Source organism: Gossypium hirsutum, chromosome A11, assembly GCF_007990345.1.
Source record: "Gossypium hirsutum isolate 1008001.06 chromosome A11, Gossypium_hirsutum_v2.1, whole genome shotgun sequence".
NCBI lineage: Eukaryota > Viridiplantae > Streptophyta > Magnoliopsida > Malvales > Malvaceae > Gossypium > Gossypium hirsutum.
Genome location: NC_053434.1, coordinates 28,497,289 through 28,525,148, shown reverse-complemented (window position 1 = coordinate 28,525,148; position 27,860 = coordinate 28,497,289). Strand labels below are relative to the sequence as shown.

Here is a 27,860-nt window from a genome sequence, read left to right as displayed (position 1 = left end):
ATTAAATGACACCATTTTTTAACATTAAAACTAAAAGAAATTGGATGGCCATCTGCCATTTTCTTTAAGCAATCAAAGCAATCCCTAATTTTCCCCTTTTTTAACCGATTCTCAAAGACCAAACCTTAGCCACTTCAAAAACAAAGGAAATTTCCCCTTTCACTATTCGGCCGATTAACACTCTAAAATCCCCATCTCAGGCTTCGATTTCGACGAAGGAGATAAGGATTCCGATGGCTCGTTTTCGAAGGTAAACTCCCCTCTCTCTTTTCCTTTTTATTTATTCGCATACAAGAAAAGTATTTTAAAAACGAAAAAAAAATGAAAACAGAGATTTAAAACCAAAAAATTAAAATAAAGTAAACTATCACCTTCTAATTTTTGTGGAATCTTCATTTTTTTTTTTATTTTGTATTCAATATTTTCGTAATCCCCCCTTTACACTGATTTTTTTCGACCTTTTTATAACCGATTTACAGAATAAATAAATAAAATAGAGAAAACTCTAATATTTGCTGTCATCTGCTGGTCTATTTCTGTTATTTTCTTCTCGCAGGTTCGACTGTACGGAAAAGAACACTCGTGGATGAGGCTCGGAGACTCTGCGGAATTGCTCATGGGAGCCCGGTCCCCTGACGTTGTTCTGGCACGTTCCAGAAGCTTCTGGCTTGTGTAAACTTGGTAACTTAGGATTTCTTGAATATTTTTCTGTTTTGGGTCAGAATTTGGGCTAGGGGTTTATGTTATTGTGGGCTAAATAATTAGACTTGTAACAGGGACATTGGACCTAATTATTTTTGTTTTTTTATTTTTGTTTTATTTTGGTTTTGGTTCTAGTGTAAGCCCGGGCAAAAATGGGTCATTACACTCATGGAAAAAGGATTTAATTTGGGAGAAAGTAATCACAGTGACTTCATGGCAAACGTTCAGAAAATAGTTGAAGCATTAAATTGGGAAGCGTTTTGTGATGAAAAACCGATCCTAGATCTTGAGTTAGTTCGAGAATTTTATGCAAATCTGACCTCAACTAATGCAATAGAAGCTTTGTCCGAGGTATTAAGGTACCATTAAACTCAAAATCAATTAATGATTTTTATTATTTACCTTATTACAAAGATAAAGATGGTTCTTCGATATAGATAAATGTTGACACGGAGATGTTGCAAGAATTTTTACGTGAACTTACAATTCCTGGGTTTAAATGGACTGTGTCGAGATGCGGAAATCATACTTGTCGTAGAGAAAATTTGACCCCATTAGCAAAGGTATGGTTTTATTTTTTAAATTTTAGTCTAATGTCTGTGTCACATAGCACCACAATTTTTGTGGAACGGATGGTTTTGTTATATTCAATTATGAAAGCAAAGGCTATTAAGGTGTAACACCCTTCACCCGTTCTAGTGGCCGGAACCAAGTAATAGAATGTTACGAATCAATACTATTTAATACAAACAATTTATAATTTAATAATTCAATTTTTTATGATTAATTCATAAATAATATGTTTACAAATAATTCACTTAATTATCTATTATACAAACGTAGAAAATTGAATTCAATAAAGATCTATTTGTAATAGCCTAGACATGAAATGGGTTTGAAAAGTAGAATTTCAAAATTCTTAAAGTTGATATCAATATTTCATAGTTGGTATCGATATTGAATCGATACATTATGAAAAATCGATACTAGATTATGAATTTGTTTGTTACCAAAAACTAAGGTATCGATATTTATTTTATGGTATCGATACTTTATGAAAAAGTATTGATACTTAAATAAAAATCAATATCATTTTGGCATTGTGTTTGTTTTAAAACTATTCATATGGTCAAGTATCTATACCAAATGCCAAAATATCAATACCTAACATCAAAAATGGTAAAATTTCATCCTTTAAAAGTTAATTTTATACCAAATTCACCAACCAAACATAACACAACAATAACACCTAAATAACTAACCAATATGCCTCAAATGGCACCTTAATTAACCATTCAAGCAAATTAATATAATGTAACAAAACATTTAACCATTCACTCATCAACAATCACCTAGGTTCAAGTGCTAATGAACCTAAGCTCTAATACCTGGCTCAGTCCTATCCGGTTGTCGAGACCGAATATCAGGACGCCATACCACCATCTCATGTCATTCACAACAATTAAGAGCTCATTCTAGAAGAAATGTCATCCATTTTAGCATTTGCTTGAGTTTTAAGTGAAACATACTCCTAATTACCACTAAGTCTTGTTGAACAAACCTTAAGCATCACATAATGACATTTGTACATACACAAGGGTCGCTTAGCAAAATTCCAATCTAGTACGTAGGTATCGATATTGGCACATAGGTATCAATATTTCCTTCATTCAGTATCGATACCAAAACAATATTTATTTCTCGCCCAAAAATAAACCACTCAAAATTATCGATATCTTACAAAAAGTATCGATAACTTTACCCCGAATATCGATACTCATGATATGGTATCGATACCAATTTATAATTCTAACTTCCTACACATTTCAAAAATTATAGAGGTATCGTTTTTAACACACGAATATAGATACCTCTTTTTTAGACCTCAACAATACAACACATATATGCCTACTGAACATTCCAACATCAAATTTATTCATCATGCATCCATTACTATACCAAATAAACATCCAATCATCCATATCAACAGTTTCAAAAATCAAAATTAGGTTCAAGTTATAATCAACATATTACAAAACAAATCTCATAATCCTAAGATCGAATAGATTATGGAAGCATCCAAAAACATCATGACAAATACCAATAAAAGCCTACCACAATGCCTTATTCCTAAAATGTAAATAATTAACACTAACACCTACAAAAAAACAAAAATGGACTTGTTGGATCACCCCGTAAAAACCACATTGGCACACAACTAATCTGCAAAGGTTTAAGAAGCGGGTGGACGAGCTTAACAAGTTCAATGAATGCCTAGAACAACTACCATGCAAACAGTCCATTAAACATTGCTACAACATATCAGTAGCATAATTATAGCAGCCTCAACTTAGTTGACATATTTTACTTCTCATGCATATTCCATAGTTTATTTATGGAGTCACTACATACACATTCATGCATACATCACAATACATACAAACATATGTATAGATAATTTGACACTTGAGCTATTAAACATAAAAGTGGGCACTATCACAACTCAATGGTTATATGGATCCCCAACACACCACAAAGACCCATTGAGTCAAACGTGTCCAAAAGTTAATGCATAAAGCTAACACTCTCCAACGCACCAAACATGTATCGTTGAATGGAGCTTAGCTCACATTTCCTTATCTCTCCAAACATATCTCAAGGCCTTAACGCCAAAATCACATATACATATAGGTGAGTACTCACAATCCTATGGCATGCCAACTATGTCCAATGGTCTTAAGAATCACAAGGTCAAAATATCCGTTATTAATACACATGTACTTACCATTCATTGCACTTATTCACTGTAAATATTACATTATAACACAACATTATCACTGTCATCTAGCGTATATAACATGTTTACATTTACACTTTCTCAAAGGTAATCTTGAGCACATATCACATAATATAACATCTTATCTCACTTCACAATTTTACAATCAACAAGCACATATTAAATTAAGAGTACGAGAAATTGTACACTTGAAATTTAGAATAGGGGTTTAGGCTACTTCTAAATTCTCAATTAATGCATTGAATTGGGGCCACAAGCAATTACTCCACACACACCAATATGCTTTCACCGAAAAGCCAAAAGTTCAAACTAGCCTTTCCTAACTCGTAAATGGTCTTAGCGAATCCGAAGCTTCAACACAATAATTCACACAACAATACATTCAAAAATCAGCTAATGACTCACCAAAAACAATCAAAAATATAAACCTAAACTAAGTTTTCATGTAACTGAAAACTTTAACATAGTAAACTTTAAATTCGAATATCTAGGTCTATACACAGTCTTTTCGCATAAAACCAATTCTGTTCATCTTATAATTCACCTACGTCTAATTCTCAACCTTTAAACTACATTAATCTACTCAGTTCATGGTATCGACTTTTTCAACATGTTTATGGCTATTTTTTTAAAATTCATTAAAACTCAAGAAATTTTTAATGAAACTTCAAAACAAGTTTTGAAATCTCTTAATCATGTCAAAACCTATTGATTAACACTTTGAAATCATATTTTTACTCGAAAATCTAAAATTCACCATTAACAACTCTATTTTTGGCTTTTATTTAAAATATGCAATTTCATAACTCCATACCTGGTTTCAAAGGCCTAATAACATTAAAAACTATTAAGAAAGTGAATGGTTACCTTTGATAGAAGAATAAATGAGATTTTGATGCAAATCTGAGAAACCTACAAGTGAAGAAGATAAATAAATTAATGGAATTTTGGAGTGTTTTCTTGAAGTATTATGAAGATTAAAGACTTGGATGATGATGGAAATCAAAAGAATGAAAATTTAACAAGGAAAATCAAAGGTGGGAGATTGGAAGAGCAAAGGACAGCACAAGCAACCTAAGAAGAGAAAAAAACCGTGAAAACAAGTATGTTGGGTTTTTAGGTTCAAATTTAAAATTTGGTAAAACTACAGCATAAATGCTCACAATTTCAGCCCTGTTACAAATTAGTCATTTTTCGAAAACATTACTGATATACCAGGTCATAAAATTCTGAATAGTCTAAGGCTAAAATTCCTAAATTACCCATAAAACTCTTAGGCCCTATTTTAGGGTGTTACATATCACTTTGAATAAAATATGGCTCCAATGTGTTTTCATGAGGGATTTCCTACAAAGAACGTTGAGCCTCATGATTACTAACATTAACAGAACAATTAGTATCATCTCGCTTACTAGGGACTCTCATAAAATCACGTGCTTGAAAAGAAATTTTTTCATCACCTACACAAAGCACAAGTTCACCAGTAGCCACATCAATAATAGTTCTAGTAGTGGCTAAAAAAGCTCGACCTAAGATCATATGTACCTTAATATCCTCATCCATGTCCAATACAACAAAGTCAATAGGGAATATAAATTTATCGACTTTTATAAGTACATCATCAATAATACCTCTAGGATATCTAATTAATCTATCCACTAATTGAATACTCATCCTAATGGGTTTAAGTTCTCCAAGACCAAGTTGTTTGAACATCTTATAAGGCATAGAATTTATACTATCCCCCAAATCAGCCAAAGCTTTTTCAACATTTAAACTACCAATGAGACATGGAATAATAAAACTCCTTGGATCTTTAAGTTTGTTGGGTAGTTTGTTTAGGAGAATGACTGAGCAAACTGCATTGAGCTTCATAGTCGATAATTCATCTAACTTCGTTTTATTTGTTAATAGCTCCTTTAAAAATTTTGCATACTTTGGCATTTGTTAAATAGCTTCAACAAATGGTAAGTTAATGTGCAGTTTTTTTAGAAGTTTAAGAAATATACCATATAGTTCTTTTCTGTGGTCTCTCTTCAATGCTGCTGGATATAGTGGTTTGTAGTCTTTAATTACTGGCTTATGCTTTTTCTTACTTTCCTCAATCTCATCACTTTTTATAGTAACTTCTAGCTTTGACTTCTTTTCAGGCATAACTAACCCTTCCATGTTTTGTAACACCCCAAACTCGACCTAGATGTTATAACTGAATTCGGAAGTGTCACATGAAATGGTTGAAAAACCATTGTCATTAAGTTAAAACCTTTCCAGTTCATTAGTCTTTATTGCTATTATTAATTTCAAAGCTTTCTTTCATTTAATTATTCAAAGATAAAACGTATTTGTAGCAGAAGCTTGTAAAATCGTTGTGTCTAGAAAATCCGTTCAAGATTTTAGAAAACCCTTGCCATTGGTAAACCATCATAGTTGTACATAAGTAAAAACCACCCAAAACCAGCATCAAATAGTTTAAAAGAGTCCAAAAAATACAACCTCAATGCCAAAACTTCATAACCATAAAATAAAATAAAATCGTAAAAATAGATGGTCACCGTCGAGTCCTCTGTTGCACCGATCTGCCTAAGACTGTGGGTTACCTATACAAACAAATAGAGAAGGGGTGAGTTTACATAAACTCAATGTGTAACCCAGTAGAGTTAAGCATGTACACATACAGAATACCACAAATCAGATAGATTAATATTCAGGCCTGGGCCCATGTAAGATGCAGATACATATTCGAGCCTGAGCCCATTTCAGATGTAGATACAGTTATAGATATGCAAATTACATATCAAAATCCTACCCTCATCCTCTACACACCATCTCCGACCATCCCTACATACCATGTGGGGTTTAAAACACCTACCCATCCCTACATACCACGCTATACCAAAGCAGCACATATCAGATATAATGCAGCTGAGCTGCCAGATATTAGGCATACTCTGCCTTTCAGAACACTTTCTCCAATATGCATCATCCCACCCCAATTACAGTAACAGAACTCCCATACAGAATTAACAGATAAATCATGCTTAACAGCTTTCATAAACAGATAACTGATAAACAAACATAGGCAGGCTCATAACCATATTTCAGGCTAATAGATTATTTCGTTATAGGGTTAGATTGCATTTACCGACCTTATGGTAGGCCCACAGTCGATTAGGACGACCTGTGTGACCCTACAAAAAATTTCAGTACAATAGGTCCACATGCTCGTGCGGGTTGCCCTTGTGGACCCACACATCCGTGTGGCCTACACGCCCAGATTAACCTTGCCCGTGTGGATTACACGACCTGGCCCAGTTATCACACGCCCATGTGACGTGACCGTGTGGCCCATACTGTAACAGCCTGATTTAGGGCCTAATAGGAACAGTGGTCTAAGGACCACAAATACGAAGTTAGAAAAAAATTATTTTATTATTTTTATGAGGTTATAGTATGATTTTATTAGTGCATAAAAAATTTGGTGAGCTAATTTTAATGTTTTCTAGCCCAATTTCGAAAAAGGACTAAATCGGATAAAAGGAAAAAGTTACATTTTAGTACCCAAATGAGTTAAATAGCTAAAGAACTTAAATTTAGGGCTTTTAAAGGGAAATTACATCCTTTTTATTAGTGTTGGCCAGCCATGTGATGGGTTTTAAGCAAATAGTCAAAGGGTTAGGTGGATGATGTCATGATTTACTGATAAAATAATGCCTAAAAGCCTAGCTATCATTTCTTTCTTCTCCATCTGTCTTCTCCACCAAAAATATCAATAAAAATAGAGTTTTGAAGGCTAAAAATTTTTAGCAACTAAAAGCCCTCACAAGTAAGTGATTCCCACACCCTTTGTTGATGATTTTTGCATTTTTGATACCTTTAAAGCATGAGTTTTCAAATGAGGGTGATATCTTGCAAAATGTTCGAGAGTTTAAAGTGTTGCCATGAAAGGATTTGTAATTTTTATTGAGTTTTTATGGAGGAATATGAGTCCTAGTTGTGTTATAAACAACTTTTGTAAAAGGTGTTAGCATGAAAACACCTAAAGGGGCTATTTTGCATAAGTTGTAAAATAGTTAATAAGTATGTGAAATAGTGATAATTTGAAGTTGCTATAATAGTAAAAATAGTTCGATTAGGCCTAAGATACAACGAAATTCGATGAAAATAGATTTTCGGGCATAGGGGTAAAATGGTCATTTTGCTAAAGTCTAGAGGAAAAATGGTCATTTTACCAAATATGTAAATTTCTGATTTATTAATCCTAATTAGTGACTAAATGAGTGTATATTATCATTATAGATCAAGAATTACCAAATCTGAACCTAGATCGGGGGAATGCCAAGCAAACCGACTAAACCGAATAGTCGAGTACTTTTTGTGAACCGAGGTAAGTTGTATGTAAATGATACAACTACACTGTTAATACTTGTATTCATATCGCCATTGAATTGATATTGTATGAGTTGTCAAGTTATGAATTGAGAATGCCTAGGAATAATTGAGATAATAGAAATATCCCGTTGAAACATTAGAATACGAACTGGATATTCGTGCCGAGGCATTGGGTGATTTGTGCGCCAGTGTAAGACATGTCTAGGACATGCTTCGACCATATTATGAGAGCCAGTGTAAGACCATGTCTGAGACATAGCATCGGCATCCAGACGAGGGCTAGTGTAAGACATGTCTGGGACATGTATCAGCCATACTATGATAGCCAATGTAAGACCATGTCTGGGACATGGCATCGGCACAAAGATGAGTGCTAGTGCAAGACCATGCCTGAGATATGGTATCGGTAATATATCCCATGTTGAAGGTTCATAGAATATCCAGTAATATTCCAAACGTTTCAATGATGAGAGTTGTAGATCAATTTTGATAAAGAAAGAATAATCATGTTGTGAATGGTACAGGTACCTATATGGTAAGCATGAGTAACGAGCTTAATTTAGAGAATGTGACTCGAGTAGATGATAATGAGTAAGTTAAATTATGTTTACCTTTGAGCTATAAGTACGATGACTAATGGTGAGATTGTTGTTGTATATTTATTTATATGCTACTTATTAAGCTTTACGCTTACCCTCTTTCATTTCCCTATTCTTTCAGTGTTATCAAGCTAACTTAAGGATCCTTTGATCGCGTGATTCGTAACAATAAATATTTATAATGAAGATCAAACTTAAACTAATTATTATCACGACGAAAAGTCAAGCGCACCTATCAAACAATATTATAGTATGGCAAGACCGGGATATCGTACCCAAGGGAACCAAAAGTACTAGTAATAACTATCTTTTTTATTAGTTAACCTAGAAATAAAGAGGGGTTGTTTATTAAACTAATTAACTAAAATAATTAACTAATTAAACTAAAGCAAAGAGAAAATTTGAAAAAAGACTTGAAGAAAAGTAATTGATAAAGAAGACACCCAAGAAGGAATCCACTTAGATTTCACTTGTTATCTGACTCTGAACAAGACGATTTATTCACTTCACTTGATCCGTGAGACTCCCTAACCTATATTATTATCTCTTTCGAGACTAATAATGTCTAACCCTCAGTTGAATCAATTGAAATCTCTTTTTAATTAAAACCCCTAGGGAAGCAGTAAATCGATCTATGGACTCCCATATTAGGTTTCACCTTAATCCGGTAAAATCTTGTAACCCTATTTCTAGGCGTTCGATCAACTCCGCTTAATTATGCCAAATCTACCTTAGACAGGGACTTTTGCTCCTCTGCATAAGCACATCAAATCACGAATCAATACCCGAAATATTAACTCAAGCATTAAGGACACATAATTAAGAACAAATCAAGTATTTATCAGACAGTTCAGATAATAATAACAAGATCCATCATAGGTTTTAACCCCCTTAGGTATCTAAGGGGTTTAGTTCATAATAAAATAAGAGTACATCTCAAAAGTATGAAAATAACAAAACATAAAAAAAATTCTAAAACCCCTGAAGGAATTCTGAGAGAGATCTTCAGTCTTGGAGTAGCTCCAGCTTTTGGGATGGATCGTCTGGCATCCTTCAAGTAATTCCCGGCGTGTGGCTTTGTACTCCAGAAAAGTTCTAAAGGGGACCCCCTTTCTAAGTCATACTTAGGGTGTTTATATAGGCTTTGGATTGGTTTTCTTCCTCCCTAAGTATCCTTTTCTGTGTAAAATACAGCTCTTTGAAAAAGGGACACGCCCGTGTGCCACGACTGTGTGATGTGATTATCAGGCCGTGTTCGATCCGTTAAATTGTACACAGCCGTGTGGGTTAATGGCCAAACCGTGTGAATCTTGAAAGCTTTGGTCGACACCCTCAAAAGACACGGGCGTGTGAGCTGCCCATGTGGCAAGGCTTAGGCCGTGTCATCTTCTCGATTTGGTCTGTTTCGTCCCTTTTTTACTCGTTTTTGGCTCCTTTTGACTTTTGATGCTCTCTTGAGTACAAAACATGAAATAACTGGATTAAGAGCATCAAAATCCACAAATCTAGTAATAAACATCCATAAATATGCTAAGTATTTGGGGTAAAAATATGTATAATTTGGCATTTATCACTCTTAAAGTCAGAGATATCGATCACACTATCAGTCGCAATACCTGGTATAGTTGGATTTATATTTTTTATGGTGGCATGTATAGGGCTAGACTAGGATGTTGTATTAAGAGAATGGTTCATGTATTTTGGCTTAAGTCAAAGGCCCTTCATTTTGTAATCAAGCCTGGAATAATGGCTATTATTCATTTTGATGAATGCATATAATGTTATTTCTATGGATGAATTAGTGCCAATTGTGATGAGATATATGTATTGAATCGATCTTGTGTAGGTTGTGTAAAATGGGTGACAAAAGGGCTTGGGAAATAGCCTAGTTTGTCCACACGGGTAAGACATACGGGCGTGTGTCTAGGCCGTGTGTGACACATGGCTCACACCCATGGGCGTGTGTTATGGCCGTGCGTCCTACACTTAAATTTTTTAAATTTATTTTAGCACATGGGTAGGCCACACTAGCGTGTACTCAGGCCGTGTCATAAAGTCTGTATGCATGTTTGTAGCACACGGACAAGAGACACGGTCATGTGTATCGACCATGTGAAGGACACGATTATAGGGCACGGGTGTGTTCGAGGGCTGTGTGGTTTTGGCAGAATGCTTATGATTTCAGACACGGGTTCGGGACACGGGCGTGTCCCTGGCACATGGTCGTGTGTTCTATACCTACACGGGCGTGTAGAGTCTTGATGTATAAAAATTTTCTAAGTTTTCATGAGGTCTCGGTTGGGTTGCAAACAACCCTGGATTTATGATTGGGCCTCGTAAGCCCATATATGAGATAGTTGCTTGTGAAAGGAGAAGTTTTTAAATTGTTTGAAATTTCATGGTCCAGTTTTATACAGTTGATTGAGTTTAAGTCAGGTAGCACCACAAACCCTATCCTAGTGTCGGATACGGGTGAGGGGTGTTACATTTGGTGGTATCAGAGCATGGTTTAGTCGATTCTAGGACTAAACTAGTGAGAGTACGAGTCTAGCTATACATGCCACGTATATGCATATTGATAGTGTGACGATTCTTGACGATTATAAATTGTTTTTATTATAGTAATTGGTCCTGATAGAACCACGGTAGATGACGTAGAAAGTAATGCACCAGCTCCCGCAGAAGGGACCGCGTCGATTGAGAGTGAGCCCATAAGTATGGGCCAAGACAGAAGGGCTAGGGAAGCCTACCTTCGAATGATAGATGCTTGGTATATGGAGTCTGTTCGTGCGAACCCGAACACTCCACCTCCCCCACCTCCTTCGATTCCTCAATATGCCCCGATGGCTCCGCAAGGTGCATATGTGTTCAGATGAGAGAAGCCTCCGGTAGACAAGATCCAGAAGCAAGGGGCCGAGGAATTTCGGGCTAGTGTAGATGATGACCAAGAGACAGCGAAGTTTTGGCTAGAGAATACCATGAGGGTATTCGATGAACTGCCATGCACACCTGAAGAGTGCGTGAAGTGTGCTGTATCACTTCTACGAGACTCAACTTATCAGTAGTGGAGCACTCTCATGTCTGTAATACCGAAAGAAAGAGTAACTTGGGAATTTTTCCAAGGAGAGTTCCGAAAGAAGTACATTAGCCAGAGGTTTATGGACCAGAAAAGAAAGGAATTCCTAGAGTTGAAGCAATGTAATAAGACTGTGACAGAGTATGAGCGGGAGTTTGTGAAACTCAGCAAGTATACGCGGGGGTACGTATCCACAAAACCCTCACCATTGCAATTCACGTTGCTAAAAGAAAAGATGACTTAGGGAAGCAAAAGGAAAAGGAAAAAAGAGAAGTTTCAAAGGAATTTCGGCGGAGTGCTGAGGAAAACAAAACTTCAGAAAGAGAGATTTTCAAAAAAAGAAAAGAAAAAAACAATAAGGATAATTCCCATAACTCCCCATCCTTCAAATCTCTTCACTAATCGCACTAACAACCACTACTCAGACTTTTCGTTCAACCGAAACTGTACAAACCAACAGAGCAAAAAATATTAGCAATCACGCCTGCGTAAAGACTCAAACACAGGACCTCCAGCAAACCCACACTCCACCTAACCACCAGACCAGCAGGCCCATTCTAGCATCCAATAGCAACAATTAAAAATAAACCCACTCACCAAGGGTAAGGCCTAATTCCAAAAAAATAACAAAAATTGCTAAAGGTAAGGCTTGAACCTAAGACTTCTCACACACTTAGAACACTTAACCATCGAAGCAGATACACAATTGTGTCAAAATTTTTACAGTAGTAGATATAAGAAATTTGGGGCATTACAAATTTACCTTCTAAAAGAACTTTCGACCTTGAAATTTACCTGATCAGAATAGATGATATTACTGATGCATTGAGTCCTCAGGTTTTCACATGGCCTCCTTAGTGCTATAATTCCACCACAACACTTTCACTAATGGAATGGACTTTTTCCATAGAACCTTAACATCTCGATCTAAGATTTGAATCGACCCCTTCTCAAAGGTCAAGTTTGGCCTAACCTCAATCTCTTCAACCGAGACAATATAAGATGGGTCAAATTGGTACCGTCTCAACATCGAAACGTGAAAAACATCATGGATACGGTCTAGTTCAGGGGTAACTCCAACTGATAGGCACCTGGTCCCACACGTTTCAAAATCTGGTACGGCCCAATAAATCTAGGGATTAGCTTACCCTTACGGTCGAACCTCAATATCTTCTTCCATGGAGAAACCTTAAGAAATACAAAGCCCTCCACAGAATACTCAATCTCATAACTCTTCAAATCTATCAGAAGCCGTTTTCAGACGATCCCAAATCAGTTTAACCTTATCCTCCATCTCGAAAACCAACTCAAGACCCAAAACTCGACGTTCGCCTAACTCAATCCAACACAATAGAGTACGACACTTACGACTATACAAAGCCTCATAAGGTGCCATCTGAATATTGGCCTGGAAACTATTATTATAGGTGAACTCAGCCAGCAGCAGATAATCCTCCTAACTACCGTGGAAATCATTCACAAAACTCCTAAGCATATCCTTCAGAATCTAAATCACCCTCTCGAATTGGCCATCTGTATGAAGATGAAACGCAGTACTAAAGTCCAATCTAGAACCCAAAGCTTCATGTAACTTCTAGAACCATGATGTAAAACGAGGATCTCTGTCGAAAATAATTGATACCAGAACCCCATGCAGTCTAACTATCTCAGAGGTATACAGCTTCGCCAACTTCTGAAGAGAAAAGTCCGTCTGAACTAGAATGAAGTGAGCAGACTTGGTCAACTGATCCACGATGACCCAAACAAAATTCTTCCTAGTGGGTGTTAAGGGAAACCCACTAACAAAGTCCATCATCACACGTTCCCATTTCCATAAGGGAATCTTGACTGGCTGCAATAAAGCCAAAGGTAACTGGTGCTTAGCCTTAACCTGTTGGCACGTCAGACATCGAGCCACGAAGTCAATAACCTCATGTTTCAAACTGGGCCACCACTACAACTTGCAAAGGTCGTGATACATCTTATTACCGCCAGGATGCATAGCATAAGGACTACTATGCGCCTCCCTCAATATCGATTACCTCAAATCCACATCCTTTGGCACATAAATTCAACCTCGGAAACATATATCTTTATTCAGCCCAAAATCTAAAGTACCACCACTCTCAATCTGTCGAAACTGCACACCCAGAGACTCATCCTCCAACTGCTTAACTTGAATCTAATCAATCCAAGTTGGCTTAACTTGCAACTCAGCTAACAGACCCCCATAATCAAACAGACTAAGGCGAGCGAACATCGCTCTACGACTTAGAGCATTAGTCATTACATTGGCCTTACCAGGGTGATACTCTATTATGTAGTCATAATCTTTGAGCAACTCAATCCAACGGTGCTGCTTAAGATTCAACTCCTTCTAAGTAAGGAGGTACTTGAAGCTCTTTTGATCAGTGTAGACAATACACCTCTCCTCGTACAGATACTGTCTATAGATCTTTAATGCAAAAACCACCACAGACAGTACGAGATCATGCGTCGGATAATTTGCCTCATACATCTTAAGCATTCGAGATGCATAGGCCACAACTTTCCCCTCCTGCATCAACACACATCCCAAACTAACATGTGATGCATCACTGTATACCACAAACTCCTCACCAAATTCAGGCTATATTAGAACAGGAGCTTGAGTCAAAACAGTCCTGAGCTTCTCGAAGCTCGATTGTTGTGCATATGTGATAAACCGTAATTCATACATATTTCTATCCCATGCTTAGTACATTTTATGGATGATTTTTCCTTAAAATTGGTGAATTCGATGCTCCTAATGCCTTAAATTCATGTTTTCTACTTAGGTGAGCATAGGACAGTGAAAGGAACGAGAAACGAGCCAAAAATGAAGAAAATAGGCCAACGTACAAAATCAACACGGCCTAGGCTTCCTCACACAGGCAGACCACACGGCCGTGTCAATTTGCTAGAATCGAAGCACAACTCACACGGGTAGACCACACGCCCGTGTCTATTTAACAGGTTTGACCACGGCCTGAAGTAATTGCACAGGGCGTGTCTCTGCTGAGCCCAAGTTTAGTCCAATTTGGAAAAGGCCAATTTTGAGGGTTCTTAGGCATTCTAAAGCCTATAAATACACCCTAGAGGATGAGGGAAAAGGGGCCATAGAGGAGGAAGCAGGGAACTACTCAAGGAAAGCCGATTGATCCATCTTAGAAGTCGGATTCATCATCAAGACTGAAAATCTCCCATCAATTTCCCTTCAGGAGTTTTGGGTTTTTCTTTATGTTTTGTATTAATTATTCTTCTGAAATGTTTACCTTTTTAGTTATGAACTAAAACCCCTAAATACCTAAGGGGGATGAAACCTAAGACGGATCTTGTTATTATTATCTGAATTGTATCATAAATATTTGACTTGTTCTTAATTATGTGTTCTTAATTCTTGTTTTGATAGTCCAGGATATTGATTCAAGTTATGTAGCACCCCAAACCCGACCCGGACATTATGACCGGATCCGACATGCCACATCGAAACGTTCAAAACATTTTATATTGTTGATCCAGAAAAACTTAGTGTTTTAAAAGATAATTTCATTATAGGTTAAAGTGAATGGAAGCTGTGCACCAGGTAGGAAATCGGAAAAGAGGTGGTGAGTCCATCGGACTGCCTAAGTACCAAGCTCCCTTCGGATCCAATCCTAGACATTCATACCGCTATTGCCACACCTTAACGTCATGGATATTTCTAGGAAACCGATTTGATTATGTCCTTTTTAGGAAAAGTGATTAATTTTGAAAAATACTTTCATTGCGGAAGCTTTGCTTGTTGTCGTGTTATTTTGAAATCAATTGTTTTTGAAAACGCGCCCTAAAGCTATCCAATTTCAACAGTTAAAATAAGTAATACCTATCTTAGTAATACATATTAAAACCATCAAAAATAATTAAGCGGCCTTATTACATTTAAAAACCCAAAATTTCAAACGTAAATAAAAGGATGTCCAATTCACCAGAAGAAAATCAAACTTTCAGAACGGGTGGCAACTCCGAATTCCCTCACAGCTCCAAGCCCACTATGGTTGGGGATTACTTGCGTGGATGAAAATAAATGGGGTGAGTTTGGGGAAACTCAATGTGTAAATTAACCCAACCATAGCCTATATCAGCTCAAACCACAGAAATAGAATAAGTTGGCCTTAGCCCAGAACAGAAATTCAAAATAAAGCCCATAGGCCCATAACAGAACAGAACAGATATTACATGTTTATGCAGAAACCCAACCCAACCCAAATTCATCCATAACACCCCCGTACCAGCCTTACACCATGTGAGGAGACTACTCGACCCACCCAACCGCTACACACTACAGAAATTGCAGCGAGGCTGCCAGATATTGTGACGAAGTCACCAGATACAGATATTGTGGCAGAGCCACCAGAACAGATATATGTGGCAGAGCCACCAGATCAGATAATCGTGGCATAACCACCAGAACAGATATATGTGGCAGAGCCACCAGATCAGATAATCATGGCATAGCCACTAGAACAAATATATGTGGCAGAGCCACCAGATCAGATAATTGTGGCATAGCCACCAGGACGCTTCCTTCATAACATAATCCATGTCTCCATGCAACAAATATATAATCATGACATACATTATACAGAATCAGATCATCATGCTTTTCAGTCAAAATTAACCCTAGGGGTATAATGGTAATTTTGCACCTAAGGGTATAACAATAATTTTCCATACATAGGGGTATTATAGTAATTTAACTGCTTTTAGGGTTTTTATGCATATACTAACTATTTACGTACTATCAGAACACTTACCGCGCATACTTACCGAATTGGGCTCGTTGGCCCATGAACCCGATCTTTGGCCCATTAAGCCCAAATTATCAAAATGTACGAAATCACGCGTACTGCAGTTTATTACTTTAGATTACCAAATATACAAACCCAACTATCTTACGAGCATTCGCACACTCGTAAATTCCCAAAATACTGACTTTTCGGCATTTCGGCTTTTCGGCTTTTGCCAATCTAGTCTATGAGAGAGTGTCAGTTACACACCTGTTTGCGACGATATGCTGACGAGATCCACACACGAACTGCCTACAATTGGATTACTAACACGTTAATCTAACTATTCAAATACGAACTACGTATTAACCCCTTACAATATTCGGCCAATCACACCTACAGATCAGAGTAAGCTTATAAGAAATCAATATGCAACTCATTAACAAATTTGTCAATGTTTACCACATAATCATAATTTCACTGCAAGCTATCTTCCTGAGCAATAGTCACTAAATCATCTATAACTGGAGCTACGAAACTCCAAATCAAGTGCCGTTAATTTTCCCTGAAAATATACTCATATATCTTCTATCCATAAAATTTTCAGAATTTTTTGTTAGGCCAATCAATACCAGATTTTTCTTAAAGTTTCCCATGTTTCACTGTTTGACTAATCCGACTACTCTTCATTACGAATCAAATTTCTCATTGTACAGAATTAAAAATATGTTCTCGTTTATTTCATTTGAAACTAGACTCATTAAGCTTTAATTATATAATTTATTCAGCTTCTAACTCATCTCCCACAATTTATGGCGATTTTCGAAAGTCACGTTACTGCTGCTGTCCCAAGCAGATTTATTACCAAATCACTCTTTCACACCTAACTTGCATGCTTGTTATTTAAACATGTATATCACCAATCAATCATCACATATCTATGATTTTATTTAAGTATAATCTCCATTTCATCATTTTAAAGCACAACATGTTAGCCGATTTTTCACCTTAGCATCTAAGGCACATGCATGCTCATTTGTTTGGCTCAACTTCTCCTATCTTCCATTTTTCATCAAAAGAACATGAAACAACAACCATTTCCTTCATTTTAATTCATGACTAAATGCTCACAACACAACTAAAAACCAAGATATGCTTCAAGAGTTAAGGTAGAATCAAGAAGAACTCATGAACATCAAGATAGAAGCAAACTGCCATTAACTTACCTTCAATTTTCTTCCCTAAGTGACCGAACATTCAAGAGCTTTCTCCTCTCCTTTCTCTTCTCTAACTTTCGGCTATGATGAACAAAGATGGACAAAACTTTGTTCTTTTCACCCCTTTTTCTTTTAATAAAATTTCATATTTCATCAATTTAATTCTTTAATACAAAAGTCATGAAATGCCCGTCATGGAACATTTACCTAAACCATTATCATGGAACATTTACCTAACCCATTATCATGGAATATTTACCTAATCCATTATCATGGAACATTTTTCTAACCCATTATCAATTTGTACCATGAATTATGGATATCAAGTGCTCATATTGTCTACAATAACATGATGGCTGGCCACTTCATGTAAAATGGGAGGTTTGTCATGCAAATTCTCCTATTTTGCACTCCTATTTATTTGGCCACTTCAATTTAGCCGATAGCATTTTCAAACATTTTCATATAGGTTCTATTTCATAATTTCACCCCCTTTTTCTTATAGAACAAAAATTAACTAAAATTGCCGGGTTCTATCTTAAGCTTGGGCCTTCTAGAGGCCCACTGACATAATTAAACCTATGCCAACATTCACAGAATTCTCAAAAATTGGGGCATTACAAGTTAAGCTCTTATTCAGAGGAGGAATAAACCTTGTCTAAGAGTAAATTTGTCATAATTAAGTGGAGTTGGTTGTGCACCTAGAGATAGGGCGACAAGATTTTACCGGATTAGGGTGAAACCTAATAAGGGGATCCATAGGTCGAGTTAATGCAACCCTAGGGCGTTAATTAGAAAGAGATTTCAATTATTCAAACTAGGGTTAGACGTTGTTAGTCTCGAGAGAGATAATAATATAACTTAGGGATCTCTATGGAACAAGTTGAATGAATAAATCATTCGATTCAGAGTCAAATAACAAGTGAAGTCTAGGTGGATTTTTCCTTAGGTATTGTCTTAATTCAATTGTTTTTCCAAAAGTAATTCTCCAATTTTATTTTCTATGAATTCTCAGTTTAGTTAATTAGTTAGGTAAAACTAACCTCATTATTCTTAGGCTAGATAATAAAAAGGAAGTTAATACTAGTACTTTTAGTTCCTTTGGGTTCGATAAACCAGTCTTGCTAAAGCTATACTACTGTTCGATAGGTACACTTGCCTTCATCGTGATAATAGTTAGTTTCAAGAACGATTTATTATAAATATTTAAAACCTATCACGAATATCACGTATCAACATGTCCAAACAAATGGAACCCCCTTACGCAGTAGCTTAGTCAATGGAGCAACGATCAAGGAGAAACCCTCCACAAAATACCGATAATAACCGGCCAGACCCAAAAAATTACGGATTTCAGACACATTCTTGGGTTGTTTCCAATCCAACATAACGTTAATCTTTCAAGGATCAACTTGAATCCCTTCAGTAGAGACTACGTACCCCAAAAAAGTCACTTTCACGTAGCCAGAATTCGTACTTGCTGAATTTAGCAGAGCTACTTTTCACATAGAACTTGAAGCACTACTATAAGATGTACGTCATGCTCATCTTCGATCTTAGAGTAAACCAGAATATCATCAATGAATACCACGACGAACTAATCCAGATAGGATTGAAATACTCGATTCATCATATCCATGAACACAGCCGGAGCGTTCGTCAAACCAAAAGGCATAACTAGGAACTCTTAATGTCTATAACGAGTCCTAAATGCGGTCTTATGAACATCAGCCTCCTTAACCCTAACTAATGATACCTTAAACAGAGATCGATCTTAGAGAACACAGAAGCCCCTCGAAATTGATCGAATAAGTCATCGATCCTTAGAAGTGGATACTTATTCTTAATGGTCAGCTTGTTCAACTACCGATAACCTATGTACATACTCATGGTCTCATCATTCTTCTTAACAAACAGTACTAGTGCTCCCCACAGAGACACACGAGAACGGATGAAGCCATGGTCTAGAAGTTCTTGTAGTTGAGCCTTGAGCTCAGTAAGCTCTTTCCGTACAATTCGGTAGCGAGCAATGAACATCGATGTTGTATCCGGAAGAAGCTCAATCCCAAATTCCACTTTTCGATTCGGTGGTAATCCTATAAACTCCTCAAGAAAGACGTCTAGAAAGTCTTTTACTATTCTGATGTTCCCAATAGAAGAGTCCCCAGAATCTGAAACACTTACATAGGTCAAGTATGCCTCACATCCTTTCTGGACCAGTTTCTCAGCCATAAGCACAGAGATTACGTTAGACAAATAATTTCGATGCTCGCTGATTACCACCACTTCTCTATCACCTCAGTCCTCAGAACGATTATTTTAGCCACACAGTCTAAAATAACTTGGTGTTTAACCAACCAGTCCATACCCAGAATTAGGTCGAACTCCCTAAACGGAGGCTCCATCAAATTAGCCAGAAATATCTCCCCTTGCACCTCTAACAGGACATCCTTATACAATTTACTAACCTAAATTGACTGCCCCAACAGACTTATCACAGTAACCTCACTAGAAGTACTCTCAACCGATAGCCCCAGATTTTCGGAAATAGAACAAACCATATAGGAATAAGTAGATCCTATGTCTACCAGAGAAAAGTAAGGTTAATCAAACACAAGAAATGTACTAGTGATGACGTCAGGAGTATCTCTGTCCTCTAGGCGATGTGCAGCATAAACCAAAGTAGGCTACATCGCATCTGTCTAATCAGAGTCTCAGCCCGGTGCTCTCTTCCCTCAGCCCAAACCGTTACCACCCTAATTGCTCCACGACCCCTAGGTGGCTGCTGAACTACCCTCGACGGTTGTACATGACCCGGAGCTTGCGTCTAATCTACCTGCTGCAGACACTCCCTGATACAGTGCTCAAAAAACCCAAACCTCAAACACGCCCCAATCCTCCTCTAGCATTCGCCCGGATGGCATCTCCCATAATTTTCATAAGGCAGCAACCTAGTAGAGGCAACAGGGCCTCACACTATAACTGGCCCATCAAATCTGGCCTTTTTCTTAGGCCACTGCACAGAACACGAGGGCTTCAAATCCCTCTTGTTCTTATCTCTCTCCCTATTTCTATTTTGGAGCTCTGCGCGCTTAACATCCTCGACAATCTTTACCTTCTCTACCAAAACAGAAAACTTACACTCCCTCTACGGAGTAATCAGAACCCTTAGATTATCCCTTAGGCTGTCCTTAAACCTAACACACCTTTCATACTCGGACACTACCACGCCTCGAGCGTAGCGGCTCAGCCTTAAAAATTTGACCTCATACTCAACCACAGATCGATTACCTTGTGTGAGGTTTAGGAACTCACACCTACAAGTATCGACGTAGCTAGCTTCTACATACTTGCTCTGGAATGTGGTCTTAAAGAATTCCCAAGTCAGACGATCAGGTTGAGTGCCTTCCTTAACAGTCGACCACCACTAATATGCCTCATCGAGAAGCAAGAAGACTGAACTCTTCAATTTCTACTCGAGAGTACAGTCTAAGTCATCCATAATCCTTTTAGTGGCCTCCAACTCAGCCACATTAGGGGCAACTCTTGTGACACCCCTAAATAACTCAGCTCCATTAGACTGGAGCCCCTCAGTTACTGCCCTTTGTCCCCCAGATCTAGAATTAGGTCTAGCGACCCTCTCTAATATCCTCAGCATGGCTTGAGACAGTACGTCATCCCCAACCAAACAACTCTGAGACCTAATCTCAGTAGCAAGTGACACAGGTGTCTCACTAGTGTCCAGATTCGGCGTACTGCCCAGATGTGAAGACTCAGCTAGAGCTCCCTTACGGCCTCTACCTCAACTTTGAGTACCACGTCCACAGATACCTCGTGCGCTCATTGTAAGTTCTAAGTTTATCTACATTAATAATTTTATGCATCAGTTTCAGTTTTTATAAGCAAATATTTTATGTAATAAATATCAGAAGTTCAGTAAGATTTTCGTAAGTTTCAGTCTTTATTCGTTTCACTACAGTTTCAGAGAGTACTAACTATAGTGTTTTTAAAATAACTATATTCATTATTTTAGAATAATCTATCTAAGTTTCAAATTACTTGCAGGATCGGCGCCAGAGACTCAGTATACCTCACACTTCACCAGAGTTTTAAAAATCATTCGAAAAACTAATTTTTTAAAACCAAATTTTGAAAACCCAAATTCTACAGTCGAGTTTTGTAACCTGGCTCTGATACCACTAAATGTAACACCCAAACTCGGCCTAGACGTTATGGCCGAATCCTAAAGTCTCACATGAAATGAGTTGAAAAACCATTATCGTTAAGTTAAAACCTTTCCAGTTCATTAGCCTTTATTGCTATTATTAATTTCAAAGCTTTCTTTCATTTAATCATTAAGAGATAAAACGTATTAGTAGCGGAAGCTTGTAAAATCATTGGGTCTAGAAAATCTGTTCAAGATTTTAGAAAACCCTTGCCTTTGGTAAACCATCACAGTTGTAAATAAGTAAAAACCAAAAATCCAAAGCCAACGTCAAACAATTTAAAAGAGTCCAGAAAATACAACCTCAATGCCAAAACTTCATAACCATAAAATAAAATAAAATCGTAAAAATAAGTGGTCACTTCTAAGTCCTCCGCTGTACCGATCCACATAATATTGTGGGTTACCAGCACAGACAAATAGAAAATGGGTAAGTTTACGTAAACTCAGTGTGTAACCCAGCAGAGTTAAACATGTACACATACAGAATACCACAAATCAGATAGATTCATATTCGGGCACGGGCCCATGTCAGATGCAGATACAGATTTGGGCCTGAGCCCATTTCAGATGCAGACACAGTTATAGATATGCAAATTAGATATCAGAATCCTACCGCCATCTTTTACACACCATCTCCGACCATCCCTGCCACTATGTGGGGTTTAAAACACCCACTCAACCTTACACACCACGCTGTACCGATACGACACATATCAGATATAATGCAGCCGAGCTGCCAGATATTAGGCATATTCTACCTTTCAGAACACTTCCTCCTATATACATCATCCCACCCCAATTCAGTAACAGAACATGCATACAAAATTAACAGATAAATCATGGTTAACATGCTTTCATAAATAGATAACAGATAAACAAACATAGGCATGCTCATAAACATATTTCAGTCTAATAAATCATTTGGTTATAAGGTTAGATTGCATTTACCAACCCTACGATAGGCCCACAGTCGATTACGATGACCAGTGTGACCTAACGAAAAATTTCAGTCTAATGGGCCCACACGCCCAGATTGGCCTTGCCCAGTTATCACACGTCCGTGTGGTGTGCCCATATGGGCCTACACGTCCAATCTGGCCTAGCCCGTGTGGCTCATACAGTGTTTTTTGGCTTCCATCGATAGCATGTCCATTCTGACACCCAATAGCAACAATTAAAAATAAAACCACTTACCAAGAGTAAGGCCTAATTTTAAAAAAAAAATAACAAAAATTGCTAAAGGTAAGGCTTGAACCCAAGACCTCACACACACACCCAGAACACTTAACCACTGAAGCAGATGCACAGTTGTGTCAAAATTTTTACAGAAGCTGACATAAGAAATTTGGGGCGTTACACATTGCAAACAATGATTGCATGGATTTCTTCTTCTAGGTTAGTTTCAATTTGCTAAGTAAGCTACTTTGTGGTATTTCTGAAACAAGTTTAACAAGCTGTCCAATTTGATTTTCAAGCCCATGAATTGATGCTTGTTGATTTTTTAGTGTTGTTTCAGTGTTTTGAAATCGAGTTTCTAACATCGAAATAAATTTAGCCAACATTTCCTTAAGGTTCAATTTATTCTCTTGATGATAAGGTTGCTGAAAAACCAAAGCATTGTGACCTTTGATTTCCTTGACCACCCCAAGAGAAATTTGGATAGTTCCTCCAACCTGCATTATAGTTGTTGCTATAAAGGTTATTTTGAGGCCTAGAATTGTTACCCATAAAGTTGACTTGCTCATGCTCCATGCTAGAACCGAAGCGTAACCATTCTGAATTAATCATCCCCGCTCCATTCTCATCGTATTGCATTACTAGGTTCACCTGCTTAGAAAAACTCAAACCATCAAATTTCTTACCAAGAGTTTCAACCTAATTTGCTAATATAGAAACTGCATCAATATTAAAAACACCGGTTGCTTTATTCGTTTTCATTCTCATGACTTGCCACTAATAGTTATCTAGTGTCATTTCCTCAATGAATTCTTGAGCTATCTAGAGTTTTTTATTATTCAGTGTTCCACCAACTACTGCATCAATTAATTGCCTAGTCGAGAGATTCAAACCGTTGTAGAAAGTTTTAACTTGCAACCACAAATGTAATTCATGATGAGGACACATTCTCAAAAGATCCCTAAATCTCTCCCATGCATCATATAATGTCTCCAAATCAATTTGAGTACAAGAAGAAATATCATTTCTCAACTTAGTTGTTTTAGCGGTGGGAAGTACTTCAACAGAAAATTCTCGATAATCTGATCCCAAGTTGTGATAGAACCTCGTGGCAGTGAATTTAACCACTATTTTGCCTTGCTCCTCAAAGAGAATAGGAACAACCGTAAATGTATGCCACCATCAATAATGTTATTAATCTTGAAAGTGTCACAAATATCTAGAAAATTGGTTAAATGAGCATTCGGATCTTCATCTTGCAACACTTCAAACTGAACAAATTGCTGCACCATACAAATTGTGTTCAGCTTAATCTCAAAATTTTTTGCATTAACAATCGATCTGAAAATACTCGATTCAACCCCGATCAGAGTAGGCTTGGCATAATCATTCATAGTCCGAGGAGTAGGACGTTCAAGAGCTTCTGATTATTTTTATCATAATCCATCTCTAAAACTTGTCAAAATTAAACAAAAGAAGAAGTAAAATGTAACAATTAAATTAAAAACAAAAATATTAAAATTAAAATTAAAAATGGTTAAATTAATAAAAATAAAGTTTTCCTAATATTTTAGACCCCGGCAACAGTGCTAAAAACTTGATTGCAGTCGTAAACCAACTAAAAATCTGACAATGGCAAGTGCACCTATCAATTAATAGTATAGTTATGGTGAGTAAAGATATCGTTCCCACAAGGACTAAAAGAACTAGTAATTACCGTCTTTCTATTATTTAACCGAAAAATTAAAGAGACTGATTAAAACTAAAATTAAGTAAATTAATTAACTAAAGAACACGACAAAAAATGAATTAGGAAAACAAATGATTAACAACCAAGAAGTGAAACAATACCCAAGAAAGAATCCACCTAGATTTTATCTGTCAGTATCAAACTGGATTAAACAATTTCTTCACTTAGTATCTTGATTCGTAGGAATGCCTAAATTATGCTAATATCTTTTTTAAGAGTAATAGCAACTGACTCTAGGTTGATTAATTGAAATTTCTTTCTAATTAAAACCCCTATTGTCGCATTAACTCGATCTATGGATCCCCTTATTAGATTTTACTCTAATTTGATAGATTTATGTCATCCTATTTCTATAATTGCATGCAACTTCACTTAAATATGCTAGATTCACTCTTAAACAAGGACTTTTCATCCTCTGACTTAAGCATATCAAATATGGATTAATAGTCTGAAAATATTAAACCAAGAATTAAGCACACATAATTGGAAACAAGATTCAAGCATTTATTGCATAAAATAGAAATAAAAAAACATAATTATCATAGGGCTCATCTCCCCTAAGTATTTAGAAAATTAGTTTATAATCGCAAATAAAAACATCAAAAATACAGTATAACCACAAGAAAGAAAAAAACCCATAATAAACTTCAAAGGAATTAAGAGGAGATCTCAATCTTGACGAAAATCAACTTCAGGGTTGACTTCAATGGTGTTTTTTGATTTGTTTTCTTTAGTATCCTATGAAGGCTCTCTTCTCTCTTCTTATCTTTGTCATATATAGGTCTTAGAATGCCCAAAGAACCTAAAAATTGCATTTTTCTACATGTTTGGAGTGTAATTTGTGATTTCCACAAGATCTGGCACATAGCCATGTGTCTAGCCTGTGTGGAATGGCCCAGCCCATGTGGCTCCTGAAACTTGCTCCGATTTTTTATTTTCGCTTGTTATTTGCTCCTTTTGCTCCCAAATACTTTCCTAAGTATAGAAACATGAATTTAAAGGATTTGAAGCATAAAATTCAGCATTTTAAATCAAATAATCATCCAAAAACGCATTAGCAGTGAGGCTAAAACATGTTACTTTTGGCATTCATCAATACATGTTTAAGATTGGATCTGTTAAGGAAAGGCTTGGTATTTAAGCAGTCAAATTTGACTCACCCCCCTTTCCTGGGATCCTACCTGGTGTATAGTTCACATTCACTTTTTTAATTTCAAACAATGAGGACATTATTTATTTTTAAGAGAGGGGACCAAAAATTGAATTTTTCTTTTTTCTTCAAAAAGTTATTTTTCTTATCAAATTATTAAGTTAAATTTTTGTTCAAAAAATTTAAAATTTTGTTTAGTTATGTTAAAATTTAATATAAATAAAATTCTATTATCTCAATAATTTTTATGTTAGCTAAATTATGACATAAATGTTGGTCTTAATAAAAATGTATAAGTTAAGCCATGAAAAATTTAATTTCTTAGAAAAACTAAGCATGCATGAAAGTTTAAGTCTCTAGAATTGACTTAGTAATTTCTTGAGGCAAAATCCTAGGAGGCATGATAATTTGAAAATGATTTATGCAAAAAAAAAAAAATGGACCATCTGAACCTTTCAAGCCAACCTTAATGAATATTTATCCATTGAAACTCAACTTTGAGACTATAGGGCCTAATTTTTTTCTGGATATTATATTAATAAGCAATATTTATCTTTAAATTTTCCCAAACACTAGACTCAGTTTATTTAGAATATTTATAGAATTAGCTTGGGGGAATTAAGAAGTGGTACTAAAGGCTCAAAATGTTGAAGTGCATGTAGTAGTATGCTCAAGTTTGTTAAAAAAAGAGAGAGAGATAGCATATGTACTAAAAAATAAAGATGTACAGAGAGCATGTGTACTCAAATTCAAAAGTAGCCGGTGATTTTGGGGCATTTGTATTTCGAAGGTTCAAGGCAAGCTAAGTCTAGGGTTTTAGCCTACATTATCTATCTTTTACCTACCTCTAGCCAAGCCACGTTACAACCATATTAATGACCTATTGATTTAGATTTCTATGCCAACTACATTAGTGGAGAGATATTTCTAAGCTCAACTTAAGAAGGCATAATTAAACTTAAGGAGTGCAACTTAGTTTAAATTAAGGGAACAAAAGTTTATTGGAATAAACTAAGTACATAATTATTAAGAGAAAGCATGTGGTCTATATTTTTGCTATCATGATAATATTTGAGAATAATTAAATGATATGTACACTTGAGTTGCATAATTATAGAATTTTTATTCTTGAGCATAATTGTATTAAACTCATAATTATGGGAAGGATTGATTTTTGAAAGGTTATTTTCTTGAATTCTTCGTAAGTCAAGCATTCCTCGGGATGAGCAATGAATTAAGTTTAGGGGTGTAGAAGCACTAAAATATATAAACTTTTCAACACCTTCAGGCATTAATTCATGAAAATTCTAACTATTTTTTATTGGATTTTGTGCTTTAATTGTAAAATAACTAAGTTGGATATGATTTAAGACACATCTTGATTTTTAGCTTTTAATATTAAACTTATGGAATTCTGCCTATTTTTAGTAGTTTTGTGTAATGGAAGTAAAATCAGCCTTGAAGTCACCTTGGGAAGATTAAATTGCTAGAGCATCTCTAAAGCATTATTTGATGAATTTACAACCATGAATGTCCCATATTAACATATTTGGACTCTCTAAACAATTAGTTTGATTTGATTAATAATTGGGTCTATAAATTTAGACAGCCTGATGTGAAAGGAAGGACCAATTGAGGAAGGAAGAAGCATGAGCCCAAGGAGCAGCCCAAAACCATCCATCTCTTGCCCAAATTTACTTAAGTCAATATTTCATAAATATTTTCTTGTACAGTTCTTATGGAGACGATAACTCGATATACTTATCACTTTATTACTTATTACGATTGTATACAATTGCAGATTTTGTAGTTCTAGTAAAGCATGTAATTATAAGTTAATTAGTATGTGTATGTGCGTAGCCCAGGTGGGAAATTGTTGGCTAATATTAACATCATACATGCACACCTAAAACCTAACCCGAAAGTCCAACTGGATCCGAAGCACCACTGTGGTCGTCGGAGCAACCCGCTCGATCAATCACTCAATCT

At 36.3% G+C, this 27,860-nt stretch overlaps 2 long non-coding RNA genes and 1 other non-coding gene across 8 annotated transcripts; all 3 read left to right on the top strand.

Moving 5' to 3' along the window:
- Nucleotides 1–27,710, top strand: LOC107896913 (uncharacterized). Of its 6 annotated transcripts, none has more exons than XR_005905052.1 (6): nt 1–250; nt 557–681; nt 838–1,061; nt 1,140–1,265; nt 7,796–7,883; nt 27,477–27,710. It is a non-coding gene; the product is annotated as an uncharacterized lncRNA (long non-coding RNA). The 6 variants fall into 6 exon arrangements; XR_005905055.1 differs by lacking the exon at nt 27,477–27,710 and adding an exon at nt 14,380–14,991; XR_005905053.1 differs by lacking the exon at nt 7,796–7,883 and having other exon boundaries at nt 27,481–27,710.
- Nucleotides 15,999–21,922, top strand: LOC121209888 (uncharacterized). Its single transcript, XR_005905056.1, has 2 exons — nt 15,999–21,412; nt 21,633–21,922. It is a non-coding gene; the product is annotated as an uncharacterized lncRNA (long non-coding RNA).
- Nucleotides 23,900–24,006, top strand: LOC121210302 (small nucleolar RNA R71). Its single transcript, XR_005905416.1, has one exon. It is a non-coding gene; the product is annotated as a small nucleolar RNA R71 (small nucleolar RNA).
- Nucleotides 27,711–27,860: the final 150 nt, after the last annotated feature.